Raw genomic sequence first — 13,174 nt, 5'->3', positions numbered from 1 at the left:
TACACTATCGACAAAGAACAAAGGCTGGTTTGAAGACCACAGTAAAGCAAGGCTTGTGTAGCCACAATAAGAGGCCTGGCTATCAACAAGGTGGTCTCAAACGGCAATTTCAAGCATGACTAAACACAAACACGGGTTTGGTAAGACCATATAAAAATCCATTGCAAACAAGATTCAAGACACGACTCTGCATGGGGAAGCAAGGCTTCTACACATAGGCAACCACACCTTGTGGAAATACAACTTTTGATGCCAAGGGCGATGATTCAAGGAAGTCAGCAGCAAGTTAATGTATGAAGAATTTTCTACAACAACTTGGCAAGCAAAGGTTGCTTGCGTCAAGAAAGGTTTTGCAGCTAGATAATGTTTGATAGCTAAGTTTCTTGAGCAATCTCTTTTCAACGTTATGCAATTCAAGGTACTTTTATGATTCTCAGCACAACGTACAACTCAACAAGGTTGATTATCTGTAAATGATCAACAAGGTCAATTTTTATTTTGCCGTGATATCTGTATATTGGAAGGAAGCACCCGTTGGCTATGAGCACAAAGGTTCCATCATGTTTTATTATTTTGATGTACTTATGCGAAGCAGGGCTTCAATTTTAAGCATATTGCATAGAGACTTCCAAAGCTTGGAATATGCTATCAGCATACAAAATTGGGGAGGGAGACTTTGCAACGTATCTAAATAGTCCGTTGGCATGAACCAAACCAAGAGGGTTTACCGATACATACGACAACTCTAAATATCAAAATCCACAACTATGAGCCATATTTAATCATTAGTACTTTAGACACTATGGCTATGAGCCAAATTTGAGCAAGAACAACAAAATCATACTGAAATTCACTCTTAAGCGACCTTTTACTTATGAATCTCAAGCCAACTAGCCACAGAGTGGCGACACAATTTCAAGTTATTCTTGTTTTTCTATGCTTTAATGCTTACTTTGGACAAGATCTTCTACTTTGTAAAGCAAGGTGCTTTGAAGGTCATCATGAGAAGTAAGGATTCTACTCCATGCCAAGGTACTGCTCCTTGACTTGGAATCAAGAGCACTAGAAAACAGGTTTAGGCTATTGTCAATAAGAGGATATAAGCTCACATTTTATGTTTGGCAACGATGAATTGTGATGTATCCATGCTAGTACAGATTGTGCAAGGCATGTATTGTATCGGCACAAACTGTTGAGACCGTCATTGAAGCCAAGGGCTTATCACTCCATTCTTCTGGTATGTGTGCCAGTAAGGTGGAATTAATTCCACTCAACCACTGTTTATGCTTTTGCTATACCACAAGTTACTCTGTCAAGGACGAGGTAAGATATTTTTGGTTTCAAATGATTTTTATTGACCATTCTCCTATTGATGTTGTTGCAGCAATTACCCATAGATGTAACCTTTTACTCAAATAACAATTGAGGATGGTATATTTACTTATGTTTGTTGCATATGACTGCAATAGGAACACTGCATATCATTGCCTATAGGCACAAAATGCATGCACAACAGATGATGGTTTCTATCTGTAGTACACAGACATGGTCTCACTATCAACAACTAATTCACGGGATATTCTAAATTTGCTAAGAGAGCTTCAAGGTTGCTAATTTCTTGTTTTAGAACAACCAAAGACAATCTAGTACGACTATGTTCTTTTTGGTTGGAGAAATCTTCTCATTAAGGAGATATGATTGTTTCAAGATCCAGTTGTGAGTAAGATTCCAACTTGAGAGGATCCACTATTCAGTTTATGGCACTGATTGTGTATATAAGAGTGATATTTTTAGGGGTATGAACCAGCTAATAAAACATCTCTCCATAAGTGATGATGGTCACTCATTAGTCTCTTCATAGTTGTACTTTCAAGGAAAAGAAGTTTTCAATCTGCTATGGGATAGTAGATAAGTTCACTTTCACAAGTGCTTACAATCATTATTGGTAGCATGGCGGCCTCTACTAAGTCTTTTCTTTGCATAATGTAACCAAGGGGTTTAGATTGCTAAGGCAACACCCAGGGCTATCTGTTAAATATTTATTTAAATTCACTAATATCTACTTTTAGTGTTTAACAAGTCAAATAAATATTGGGTTATGTATCTTTGAAGCTTGAAAATTGCACAATCTCCGGTGGGATGCATATTCTAGAATGATTTCATTGACTTCACTCTTCTATCACACGACAAGGTCATGGAGGAGCAAAGAATTTTGGGAAAATAGTGTATCAGGTGCCATTTTTGCAACTTGTTACTTTCTCTCTTAACTGTTGATTCTGATAAAATCAAGGGTTCACTCCCTATTGACATAGTTATAGGCCCACATGGTTTTTCGTTTGGCACATGTTGTTAGTCACAAGGTGTGCAACATGGTCTAGAAACTCATGGAGTTCGGTTTCGCCAGTGTAGAGCAAGGTTTATTAGGTTCCCTCTCACTTATGTGACTGAGTGTTTATAGTTACCTCCATACACTAGCACATCTCGTACTTGATGGACACCATATTTTTTGATATCACTATATGAGACATATTCCACATGTGGAGAATATGAGTCTCTTAGATTGACACTGGTGGCTGTTTCTCTAATTATGTGTCACGACAGAGTCTGTGCTAGTCAACTCCGTTTATTCGACCATTTTGAGCACGTAGTATCATGGACAATTTCAGTGGCAAAAAATCATCAGATACCTAGTATGACTTGTTACGATTAAAAGTACTACTAAAAAACATTAACGGACGGTTGTTTATGCATATAGAAAGGGTATGTATGGTTAATGAAAATGTTTCATTGTTTGTATTTATTTATCACATTCTATTATGGTACAAACATTTTAGCAAGGATTTCAAGTAATGGAAGTAAGGAGTATTTTGTTTCTTTTCATCAAGCTATCTACACATGTGATTCCCTTCTCTTCTATGTGTGCTATGAGCATAAGATCCACCAAAAGCATTGGCAATTATAGTCATGAAAATGAATGTTCGGATCAGTTTTTGCTAAATGCGTGCACACTAAATGTTATGGGTCCTAGTGTTTAGCAAAGACATATTTGGACTGGCATGCAGACTCATGAAATTTATAGCTTATGAATTATTCCAACCATAGGTGCAATATCTCTATGAGGTGCATTGCGAGTCTACCAAACACCATACGAGGTGATAGCATGGTATGTATGCTTGTAGATAAGTTGACTAAACTTTATTCCGCTCCCTATTCAATCTCTCACGTTAACCAAGTTGGTTGTTCATAATCTCTATCGATTATGTAGATTGTTCATCAATATTGAGAGTAATGGTGATCCATGTTTACCAATCTTGTCTGAAGGATGGTCTGTAAATGGTTGGGGACATATCACAACTACCAGTCATTCAAAGACGGATAGGAAAATTACAATTGTTAATCTCATATTAGAGGATATGATAAGGAGCGTACATTAGCAAGAAGCAATCCAATTGGAGGGTTTATCTCTTTAATTTGGAGTTTGATTATCATAATGCAAAGCATGTTGTGACTAGGTTTAGTCCCTTAATGTTTATGTTGGGGTTTCAACCTTGATCACTAGCTATGGTGGGGTTGTTTACTAATGAGAAATGATAGCAAGTCAAGGATTTCATTTTTACTAATGAGTTATGTTAGCATGTCACTTTCATGGAAAGTTGAGAAGAGGTATTCTTGGATGTTCCAATACCTTCAAAAAGTCTAAAACTTGGTCATTCATTTAGAAACCTCTTAGTTTGGTAACTCCCTAAAAATTCTCAAGTGAGTTATAAATAGAGTCTACACACTATTTTAGATATAAGTTGATTACACAGGCGAATGCAAAGGGATAACAATGTGGACAATCAGGATGTTTTTCTTGGTTTCATTGAACCTCCTACTGAACCGTGTATTGATCAAATGGATAGCTAGATCTGGGAGGGATGCCGCTATGAAGAACATTAGCGTTCTTACGAAGATATCATCACTTTTGTTTACGAGGATAAAACTCTTCTCAAAGGGGAGTAATGTCAGGCCTAATGTAGGAATGGGCATGCTAAGCGACATGACACACATGCAGTACAAGGGGGCCTACATTTAGCATGACCAAGGGCCTATATATATGGCATGGTTGGGTGGATAAGAGCATGTGCTAGTCCCCAGTGTCTTACATGTAGAGAGTCTCTTTCTAAGTATGTTATGTCTCATTTGGCACACGGATGAGCAGCATGTCATCAACATAAAGAATAATTATCAATACTACATAATCCGCCAGATTTACATACAAAGAGCTCTCAATTGGACTATTCTAAAAACATGTGCGGTTAAATAAGTGCAAAGTCCCCAACTTGCGGCTGGGGCCACACTTGCATTGAAAGGAAAACACAAATATCCATTTATACTCTTTACATTGTGTTTGATCCCAATCGTTCATAAATGTAAGTAATTTTCTTTCATTGTGACATGGATATACAAGTAGCTAGGATGCCCCATGCCTATTTTGTTGTTTTTTCTAAGAGAATTATGAATGCCCCATGCCTATTTTGTCATTTTACCTAAGAGAATTATGGACTAATGGAGCATTTGACAAAGAGCATAATCAAGACATGAATCTGCACATATCTACCATCTAAACATGCTTATTCAATCATGGGATGAACAATATAGCATTAGAACTGCTAGAACTTGCACCACTCATGAAACCCTATATGGTATTAGAACAATATAGTATTAGAACTGCTAGAACTTGCACCACTCATGAAACCCTATATGGGCCCTGTATCCACAAAAGATGGATGCACATCATGACCCTATAACCATTTCATACACTGTACAATCACAACAAGTCGTAGCAATTATCCCACAAAAGCTAGTTGTCTCCATCCAATTTGTCCTTGGTAGACACATGCATCAACGATGGTTAGTGATCGCAAGTGGTGCAAAAGTTGCATGTAAACGGGAAAAATTGCACAACATCATCGTGCAACATATAGCTTAGCATGTAAAATATTGCAAAGTGCCTATTTAAAAATAAAAATTCACCTATCAACAATTTTGCAAAAAGGGAACAAAATTCTTGCACAATGTTGTTTATAGTGAAGATAATGGTCACGATGAGCCTGAATCAAATTTTGGAGTGAAGATCTTTGTGTTCCTAAAGGTTATTTCACTCTACAAATGCTCACCAAATATCCAAGGGATAAAAATCCTACCAAGGGAAAAAATTCTAATTGTTTACACATGTCACTACCATGTAATATAGCACAAACTGTATTTATTTGCATGAGATTTACCAAAGAACAAGTTTAAGATTTAGTGTAGTCCAACTACCACTTGCACCCAAATTTCCATCTTGGATATGTTTTGATCGGTTTGAGTTAGAGGGCATTTGTATGTGATTTAGGTTTTTGTAGATTTGTTGTTACAATATTATAGAAAGCATCGATTATTGTGACAATGCTCACAAATATTGTATAGTAGAGGTGAAACATTGTATTGGGGATGTATGTATGCACATTGTGGTTATAACTTGTGATAGTATTGGCTATTTTTACCCCACTATGAGTTTTATGTAGGCGTTTGATTTTATGTGTATGTTATGATGAAATCTACCTTTTTTTCAGTGAAAAGTTGGATAACAACATTTCTGCTTGGAAGCTTAGAATGACCAATTTTTGAATGGGTACATGTTGGTGGCACTACACGGGAGGCGATCAAGAGGGCACATGAAAGTTGTCAATCAATAATTCTACTTTACATGAAAAATCTTACAAGGATTGACATCAAGATGCATGAAATGTCATATTTAGTTGATCTCTCAATGTGTAGGACACACTCACTGGGCACATATAGGATTCTAGCTCCTCAAATGAGGCTTGGAATAGTAAAATCTTGATTTGTGACCAACACAAAGGTAAGGGGTAGTTTTTAGGTGAACATTTCTTCGTAAGCATTTTTTTCACACAAGGCAATATTTTTTTGCTAGATGCAAAACTCGAAATAAATGGAAAAATTAAATTAATATTTCAAAAAGTATGATTTGATTAATAGGAAGAACTCTATAATGCATGACTCCAATGATTCAAAAAGCCATCTTTGTAGGTTTTGTTTCCCAAAAAGCGACAAAACTTTGCTGAAGGCAGTTTCACAAGTAGGGGCAAACATGTATTGCACTAATCCATACCGGGGTCAGTTCAAAATTGGGTGAAAGCATGGTGAACCTCCTTAGGTTGGAGGATATGTTGGTAAATGAACATAGGATCATTTTGGCTCAAGCTTAGTATACAAATAAACACAAAGTATAGGTGCTCACAAGCAAAATAAAGCTTTCCTTTCTCTTCACACTCTACAAAGTTAGGGCAACTATAAGAGGGGTCTCTTTGAATCTCCACACTATAGATGTTACCCTAAGCTACGATACTTTTTGAAAGCAACTTGAAAATATCATGTGTTTTCTCCACTTGCACTATCTCTTGTGTGATTCCCACTTTCATCTCAAGCACTTTACTTATCCTCTTAGACGCCTCCTTAGAGATGGTTGATCTACATATCACTTGGATCGCATTTCAAACACCTATTTTTGTGTTGCTTCCACTTCCCTCCATCGAGGGATTGACATTGGTTGTTGGTGGCATTGGTGCATTCTCCATTGCCCTTGTTGCTTTACTAATTTCTATCGTATACATGTCGTCATATAAGGACTTAACTTCTTCTTTGTCAAGTTAATATGAAGAGCTACTTGCCATACACTCAATGGAGGATGGGGACATGGATCTATGTTATGTTCCACTATGATTCATGATATAAAAAACACCACATCATTTGGCATTGGACACCATTAGGATGCTTATAGTAGCCTTCAAAGCTTTGTGTAGGAACCGACTAGGAGCATTGTGAACCTCCTTAGCTTGCAAGATAGGTTGGTAGTTGAAAATATGCTCATTTTTACTCAAGTCTAGTACACAATGAAACACAAAGTACAAGTGCTTACAAGCATGATAAGCTTTCCTCTCTTTCACATACGACAAAGTTAACTATAAGAGGGCCCTCTTTGAATCTCCACACGATTGATGTCACCCTCCATTTGAAAGTAGCTTGAAAATCTTGTGGAAGTTCTCCACTTACACCATCTCCTTCGTGTTTCTTGCTTTCATCTCAAGCACTTTACTTATCCTCTCAAATGCCTCCTCAAAGATGGATGATGAGTATCTCACTTGGATCCCATTTTGAACATATATATCTATGTTGCTTTCACCAGTCTTTGTAGGGGGACCGATGTTGGTTGTTGGTGTCATTGATGCATTCTCCACTACCCTTGTAGCCTTACTGATTTCTATTATATACCGGCTCTCATGTAAAGACTTCCATAAGGTATTAGTTCTTCCTCTACCAAGTTAATCCCAAAGAGTTATTGGGAATATGCCCGGTGGAGGATGGGGCTATGAATCTATGGTGCATTCCACCATGTAACAATGAATCACATGATCTAGACAACATCCCATCATTTGCCATTGGACACCGTTAGGATGCTTATGGTAGCCTTCAAATCTTGGTACAAGAATTTCTTTGGAGCACCCTATTATTTTTGCACCTTCTTTTCCCATCCTCAATTCTACTACATGTTAGCTTGCTACCAATTGGGGTGCATTGCATTGTGTAAAAAGACTCATTCACGTTTTGCTCCACCTTGTCCTCTGTAACCCTCATATGAGTAGAGTCAACAAACTAAACTTTCCTAGGGCATCTTATAGATCTCCAACTCTTGGTGTGCACAATGTATGCCATGGATTAACTTGGTCTCAACATCAATTACTATGCTTTTCTCCCTCGTAATGGGTAGAATTATAGTCACCAATCAAAGGAGCTTGAGCTTCAAGCATGGGAGTTCCTACGATGAATGTGTTTACCATCCTCATGACCTTCGTTAGAGTGTTTTTTTTGTCTAGACTTTGAGGGTCTCTAAGATAGGACATGACCCAATGTGATTTCGAAGGGAGTAAGATATAGACTTTGTGCTTTTAAGTATTGCATTTTCCATGTCTGTTGTGCATGTGTCTTGTCAAGAGATTTTTCTTTGAGACCCTTCACCTGCAACTCCTATGTTTTGACTTTGATTAGTTTATGCATTTCCCATGTCTATTGTGCATGTGTCTCGTGGAGAGATTTTCCTTCAAAACCCTTCACCTGCAGCTCCCGTGTTTTGACTTTGACTAGTTCGTGAAAAAAGTGCCTATCCCTTCTTCACCTCGCTCAATCCTAGTCATTGCATTGCCTGAGTGAGCTATTTGTATTGCCCACTAGCTCATCCATATATCCATCAATATAATTTTCTTGGTCTTGGACATGCCCATTGCGCCATCATTGTCATGTCTACAGGGCATGCAATTGTTGTTTCTTTGGTTGGACTGTTTTCCACTTCTTGCACATCACTTTGTCCTCTCATTGAGCGGCTGATACAACATACATATAGTATTGTTAGTGCCACTTGCATGAGAACTCCCTTTTTATCATCACATTTTCTTTGCCTCCATTTAATACTTTTAAAATTGTATTCCAATTTGAATGATGTTTGAACTAGTATGAGCACTCCCTCCTATCATCCCATTTTCCTTCCCTTTGTTGAATACTTCTCAAATTGTATGAACACTCCCTTCCTAACATCACATTTTCCTTGCCTTGATTGAATAATTCCTGAACCTTCTTTTTCTATCCTCAATGCAACTACACGTTACCTTGCTAACAATTGGGGTGCACCGTAATGCCCAAAAAAGCCTCATTCATTTTTGTGTTCCACCGCCCTCTTTTACCCTAATAAGAGATTAATCAACAAATTGAATTTTCATAGGGCGTCATGTAGATTTCCAACTCTTGGTGTACACATTGTATTGACTTGGCCTCAAAAAAGCCTCAACATTGAGTGCTTGAACGCACACAATATATATATTTTACATATAATGACCCCCCCCCCCCCCCCCCCGGAGCTTCAACATTGAGTATTATGATTTTCTTCCTCTTGTGTCATGCATAATCGTGGTCTCCAATCAAGGGAACTTGAGCTCGATCCATGGGATTTCCTGCAATGAATGTGTTTTCCATCCTCACAACCTTTATTGGAGTGTTTTTTGCTTCAGCCTTGAAGGCATGAGGATCTCTTAGTTAGGATCCAACACAATGTGCTTTTCAAGCGTGTATGATATAGTCACTGTTCTTTGAAGTATTTTATAAGTATTTCATATGCCATGTCTGTTGTGCATGTGTTCTATAGAGAGATTTTCTTCGAAACCCTTCATTTGCAAGTCAATGCCCATGTTTTGACTTTGACTAGTTTGTGTATGAAGTGCCCGTCCCTTATTTGCCTTGCTCAATCCTAGTCATGGGATTGCTCAAGCTGCCTATCTGTATCTCCCCAATGATTTGCTTTCCCCAACTCCTTTATAGAAAAGTTTTTGTGCAACATTCGCTTCAATTTGAAAATATCCTCAATGGAATTTCTTGCAATGAGCATGTCATCTACATAGAAGATGAGAATGAGCAACGACCCATCATCGAGTGTCTATGCATACAGTGAGTGATCCTCTTGACTCCTTTTAAACCCATGGGACCTCATAAAAGCATCAAAATGTTGATATCATTGCCTTGAGCCTTGCTTTAAGCCATATAGCACTTTGTTTCAATTTGCATACAAGCTCCTCCCTGCTAAGCTACTCAAAACACATCCTTCTCAAGATCCTCATGAAGAAAGGTTGTCTTCACATCCATTTGGATAAGCTCCATGTCCTCAATGTGTACTAGTCCAAGCAGTGTACGCAATGTAGCCATTGACAACAAGAAAGAATATTTCATCAAAATCAACTCCCTTATGGTGCTTGAACCTTAGAAATCAATTTAGCATTGTAGTAAACCGTAGGATCCTCAGATGTAAACTTTGTTTTGTAAATCCATTTGAAAGGTAAGGCCTAATTTCCTTCTGGAAACTCAATTAAGTCCCATGTCTCATTGGGTTGAGTTATACTCTCTCTCTGCATGGCCTGCTCCTACTTAACCTTGTCATCCATCTGCATGGCATCTTTGTAACAACATGGCTCATCGCAGTTAGTTAGCATGACATAGTCCAACCCTAAATAAAACTACTCAGGTGGATGTGAGGGTCTACTCAATTGCTACTCTTTTTCTTGTCAGTTGGAGCCTTTCTAGCAGAAGATGCATCACTAGTATTCACTGAATTTTGAGGCAACACCCTCAAATGTGACCTTTCTATACTCAACCTCTTTGATAGGTTTCTTATGCATCTTGGACCCATTGAAGATAACGTGCAAACTAAAAATGATTTTATAAGATTTTGAGTGCTAGAGATGATATCCCATTCCTTCATTTGCACCATAACCAAGGAAAATATCCTTGTGTAACTTTGGGTCTAGCTTTTTCCAAAGCTCCTTGGGCATATGTGTATATCTCTCATACATGCAATTAATCATAGTGTGGCTTATTTTACGACCATGACTCCTCTAGAATTTGGTAGATCAATGGTGTACTAAGTGATTGATTGATGATGTGCAATGTTATCCAGCACTACCTTTGCCCAAAATCCTTGAGTCAGATTCTCCATAAAAAGCATAGCTATGACTCGCTCTTGAATCATTTGATTCACCCTTTTTGCAACTCCATTTTGATTACGTGTGTAAGGAGCAACAAGATGACTCTTAATACTTATCTTGTTACAAAACTTCTCAAACTCTCTAGAATGTACTCTCCACCATTATCAATCCACAAGATTTTTGGCTTTGTGCTAGACTTCTTCTTTCTCTACAAAGGCTAAGAATTTTTGGAAAGTAGAGAAGACTTGATCCTTATGATGCAAGGGTTAAACCTACATTTTCTTAGTGGAATTGTCTATAAAGCGGTCACAAAATATCTAGCTCCCCCTAAAGACCTTGGTTGGCAAAGGACCGCATATGTCACTATGAACAAGTTCTATTGGTTGCATACGCTTCCTGTTTAATGGCGATGATGTGTTTCTAATATGTTTGCCATAAATAAAATGTTTACACGTATACAAGTCAAAAGAACTTGACACATGTAAGTAACCAAAATGCCCCAATATTTTCATTCCATTTTGGCTCATATGGACTAGCCAACTATGCCCCAACTGAGTAAATGACAGCTCAACCATGGATATACAATGCTCTTTTACACAAGACATATTGAAGTATATGGCACCATGTTTTTACCTCTAACACCATGTATTTTTAGCTCATAAGAATCATCAAGATTCATTAAGCCACATGTATGTGCATAAGTAGAGAACCACTCTCTATGGGGTCTCACATGAAAATTGGCTCCAGAGTCTATAACCCAATTGTGATCAAAGTTGGTATCTTTTGCAACAACAAGAGAATTTAAGCTAAGATCTGCAGTAATGTTCAAAACATTGGAGGGACCTCAATAACATCTTTAGTCTTAGGAGACTCTACCATATTGAGCTCCTCAATCTTAGCTTTTCCCTTTTCTTCATTTTCAAACTTCTGTGCATACTTTAATTTCTTCTTATCTCTTTGCAAAATGTTGCAATCCTTCTTCACGTGCCCTTATGGCAATGGTAACACTTAACATTATGCATAGATCTTTTAGACTTGTTGTGGGAAGTCTTGTGATCTTTACTCTTTCCATGATCTTAATTACGACCCTTGTGTCTATGTGAAGTAGCAACATAAGCATCACCTTGCTTAGGAGACTCCATAGATTTCCTACAAATCTCTTCAAAAACCCAAGGGGTCTAGAGGGCATCTCTCTACAAAAAAATTTGAGAAGGCAAAAAAGTAAAAATGTTTTCAATGCTTAGGAAGCGGCCATGGCAAAAAGGATCATCCCAAGGGGAAATCCGTTCCAAGGCAAGGAGAAAGCAGTGCACACAGTGTAACTGTTACGTTTTGAGTTTTCCTCACATTTCTCCAAGGTGGAGGTAACACACACTGAGGTGGTGCATGGATGCTATATAATAGCTTCCATGTGGCAGCAAACCTTTGGTCCACATGAGCTAGTGTATATGCACGGATCTATTCAAGGGCACAAGGTGTGCATCTTGGTAGATGATGGTGCTACTTAGAATTTCATTAACTACGGGTTAGTGAAACAGCTCAAGTTGCCCCAAACTCTGAGTTCCCACCATTACAAGCTAGCGATGATGAACGACTATGATGCCAAGGTGTGGGACACTCAAGTGAGAGTTGTATCGAGAAATACAAGGGTATACCACATCCTAGGATTTCCAGGTTATGAATATGGAGAGGATAGATGTGGTACTTGGTCGAGAATGAGCACAACAGTCTGATGCTTGAATCCCATGGCACACATGTGTTGTTGTTAGGAGAGAAGGATGTGCCTTCCTCACCATTGATATGTACATCACAATTTATGAAGCTCACTTCTAATAATGAAATAGAAGAAGTTTTCTTGTGTTACTCTTTGTGTCATTGTCTTTCAAATGCTGATTCTATTGAAAATTTCTTAATGCAACATGCTTCTCTCTCTTCTCTTTGAGCAATGACTACTACTCTTTCCCCTCAACAAGCAAAAGTTGCCAGTCAATTAGTAGATTTGTTAATGGAATTTCAAGATGTTTTTCCTAATATTTACCACAAAGATTACTGCTGATACAATATGTGCAACATTGCATAGACATGGTTGCATGCAGTAAAGCGAGTAGCAAACCACCCTACAAAATGAGCCATTTTGAGGTTGCTGAGGTGGAACGTCTATTTCAACAGAGGGTTTATTCAACCAACTTCTTCACCATGGGCTTCTCCTATCCTGTTGGTGAAGAAAAAGGATGGTATCATACGCATGTGCATTGACTACCATGGTTTGAATGCGGTAATTGTTAAGAACAAGTACCCATTACCATGAGTGGTTGAGTTGTTTGACAAGCTCACTCAAGCTCGTATTTTTACTAAGATAGACTTGTGATCAGGATATTATCAAGTACGCATTTGACTTGCTGATATACCTAAATTTGCATTCCAAACAAGGTTCGGACATTGCAAGTTTTTGGTTATGCCTTTTGGGTTAACCAATGCACCTGTAACTTTCATGACACTAATGGATAGTGTCTTGAGACCGTACTTGAAAAAGTTTATTATCATTTTTTGTGATGAAATTCTTGTGTACAATGCCTCTGAGGAAGAGCACTTGCAACATCTGAGGT

The sequence above is a fragment of the Adiantum capillus-veneris genome, chromosome 8 (genome assembly GCF_014529385.1).
Source record: "Adiantum capillus-veneris isolate H3 chromosome 8, ASM1452938v2, whole genome shotgun sequence".
Lineage (NCBI taxonomy): Eukaryota > Viridiplantae > Streptophyta > Polypodiopsida > Polypodiales > Pteridaceae > Adiantum > Adiantum capillus-veneris.
This window is presented reverse-complemented; position numbering follows the sequence as displayed.